This window comes from Enoplosus armatus, chromosome 2, assembly GCF_043641665.1.
Source record: "Enoplosus armatus isolate fEnoArm2 chromosome 2, fEnoArm2.hap1, whole genome shotgun sequence".
Classification (NCBI taxonomy): domain Eukaryota; kingdom Metazoa; phylum Chordata; class Actinopteri; order Centrarchiformes; family Enoplosidae; genus Enoplosus; species Enoplosus armatus.
Window position 1 is genome coordinate 9,153,557 of NC_092181.1, and position 2,500 is coordinate 9,156,056.

General features: G+C 52.9%; 5 non-coding genes and 1 pseudogene across 5 annotated transcripts in view; all 6 read right to left on the bottom strand.

Annotated features, from left to right (window-relative positions):
• Positions 1-263: 263 nt before the first annotated feature.
• Positions 264-382, bottom strand: LOC139306767 (5S ribosomal RNA). The gene has a single exon (XR_011599526.1). It is a non-coding gene; the product is annotated as a 5S ribosomal RNA (ribosomal RNA).
• A 427-nt stretch (positions 383-809) lies between these two features.
• LOC139306336 (5S ribosomal RNA) lies at positions 810-928 on the bottom strand. The gene has a single exon (XR_011599434.1). It is a non-coding gene; the product is annotated as a 5S ribosomal RNA (ribosomal RNA).
• A 188-nt stretch (positions 929-1,116) lies between these two features.
• LOC139307742 (5S ribosomal RNA) lies at positions 1,117-1,235 on the bottom strand (annotated as a pseudogene).
• A 235-nt stretch (positions 1,236-1,470) lies between these two features.
• On the bottom strand, positions 1,471-1,589 carry LOC139303659 (5S ribosomal RNA). The gene has a single exon (XR_011598958.1). It is a non-coding gene; the product is annotated as a 5S ribosomal RNA (ribosomal RNA).
• A 227-nt stretch (positions 1,590-1,816) lies between these two features.
• Positions 1,817-1,935, bottom strand: LOC139304299 (5S ribosomal RNA). The gene has a single exon (XR_011599087.1). It is a non-coding gene; the product is annotated as a 5S ribosomal RNA (ribosomal RNA).
• Positions 1,936-2,472: 537 nt separating this feature from the next.
• The window catches only part of LOC139305862 (5S ribosomal RNA), a 119-nt gene continuing 91 nt past the window's right edge, over positions 2,473-2,500 (bottom strand). The window contains exon 1 of the ribosomal RNA XR_011599353.1: positions 2,473-2,500. This exon is cut by the window's right edge and continues 91 nt beyond it. This is a non-coding gene — a ribosomal RNA (5S ribosomal RNA).

Genomic DNA, 2,500 nt, shown 5'->3' on the forward strand with positions numbered 1-2,500 from the left:
TCAACACACTGTGGCCTCCTCAACCCCACGCAGTTCAGCCTGCAGAAAGCTCCAGCAACCTTGCCCACCACCCCAACTCGTGGGCCCACGCTTAAGCACCTTCCCGCGGACTACAGCTTGACAGACGCGTCCGACTCAGCTTCGTGGCCCTGGTGCTCCGTATCTCTGGCACTCTGCTCAAGGCGTGGAGCGTTCAATGAGTTCAGCTGGGTGTTTCACTGCTGGAGCAGCACCCTGGCTCTCTCTAAAAAGGGAAGTGGAAAAGCTTACAGCACTTGGTATTCCCAGGCGGTCTCCTATCCAAGTACTAACCAGGCCTGACCCTGCTTAGCTTCCGAGATCAGACGAGACCGGGCGTGTTCAGAGTGGTATGGCCGTAAGCCTGTGGGTGCTTTGCATACACGCTCCTTATAGTGTGTATGTGACAGTGGCTTTGTCTCTACATAGTGTGTATGTGGCAGTGGCAGTGGCTCTACATAGTGTGTATGTGGCAGTGGCAGTGGCTCTACATAGTGTGTATGTGACAGTGGCAGTGGCACTTTAAAGTTGGGTGTTTCACTGCTGGAGCAGCACCCTGGCTGTCTCTAAAAAGGGCCCGACCCTGCTTAGCTTCCGAGATCAGACGAGATCGGGCATGTTCAGAGTGGTATGGTTGTAAGCCTGTGGGCCCTTCGCATACCCGCTCCTTATAGTGTGTATGTGGCAGTGGCTCTACATAGTATGTCAGTGACAGTGGCAGTGGCACTTTAAAGCTGTGTGTTTCACTGCTGGAGCATCACCCTGGATGTCTCTAAAAAGGGAAGTGGAAGAGCTTACAGCACCTGAAATTCCCAGGCGGTCTCCCATCCAAGTACTAACCAGGCCCGACCCTCCTTAGCTTCTGAGATCAGACGAGATCGGGCGTGTTCAACGTGGTATGGCCGTAAGCTTGTGGGCTCTTTGCATACACGCTCCTTATAGTGTGTATGTGTCAGTGGCATTGTCTCTACATAGTGTGTATGTGGCAGTGGCAGTGTCTCGACATAGTGTGTATGTGAAAGTGGCAGTGGCACTTTAAAGTTGGGTGTTTCACTGCTGGAGCATCAACCAGTCTGTCTCTAAAAAGGGAAATGGAAAAGCTTACAGCACCTGGTATTCCCAGGCGGTCTCCCATCAAAGTGCTAACCAGGCCTGACCCTCCTTAGCTTCTGAGATCAGACGAGATCGGGCGTGTTCAACGTGGTATGGCCGTAAGCCTGTAAGCCTGTGGGCACTTTGCATACACGCTCCTTATAGTGTGTATGTGGCAGTGGCAGTGGCTCTATATAGTGTGTATGTGGCAGTGGCAGTGTCTCTACATAGTGTGTATGTGGCAGTGGCAGTGGCAGTGGCTCTCCATAGTGTGTATGTGACAGTGGCAGTGGCACTTTAAAGTTGGGTGTTTCACTGCTGGTGCACCGCCCTGGCTGTCTCTAAAAAGTGAAGTGGAAAAGCTTACAGCACCTGGTATTCCCAGGCGGTCTCCCATCCAAGTACTAACCAGGAACAACCCTGCTTAGCTTCCGAGATCAGACGAGATCGGGCGTGTTCAGAGTGGTATGGCCGTAAGCCTGTCGGTGCTTTGCATACACGCTCCTTATAGTGTGTATGTGGCAGTGGCATTGTCTCTACATAGTGTGTATGTGGCAGTGGCAGTGGCTCTACATAGTGTGTATGTGGCAGTGGCAGTGGCAGTGGCTCTACATAGTGTGTATGTAACAGTGGCAGTGGCACTTTAAAGTTGGGTGTTTCACTGCTGGAGCAGCACCCTGGCTGTCTCTAAAAAGTGAAGTGGAAAAGCTTACAGCACGTGGTATTCCCAGGAGGTCTCCCATCCAAGTACTAACCAGGCCCGACCCTGCTTAGCTACCAAGATCAGACGAGATCGGGCGTGTTCAGAGTGGTATGGCCGTAAGCCTGTGTGCCCTTCACATACACGCTCCTTATAGTGTGTATGTGGCAGTGGCAGGGGCAGTGGCTCTACATAGTGTGTATGTGACAGTGGCAGTGGCACTTAAAAGTTGGTTGTTTCATTGCTGGAGCAGCACCCAGGCTGTCTCTAAAAAGGGCCCGACCCTGCTTAGCTTCCGAGATCAGACGAGATCAGGCGTGTTCAGAGTGGAATGGCCGTAAGCCTGTGGGCCCTTTGCATACACGCTCCTTATAGTGTGTATGTGGCAGTGGCATTGTCTCTACATAGTGTGTATGTGACAATCCCACGCAGTTCAGCCTGCAGAAAGCTCCAGCAACCTTGCCCACCAGCCCAACTCTTGGGCCCACGCTTAAGCACCTCCCCGCGGACTACAGCTTGACAGGCGCGTCCGACGCAGCTTCGTGGCCCTGGTGCTCCGTATCTCTGGCACTCTGCTCAAGGCGTGGAGCGTTCAATGAGTTCAGCTGGGTGTTTCACTGCTGGAGCAGCACCCTGGCTGTCTCTAAAAAGGGAAGTGGAAAAGCTTACAGCACCTGGTATTCCCAGGCA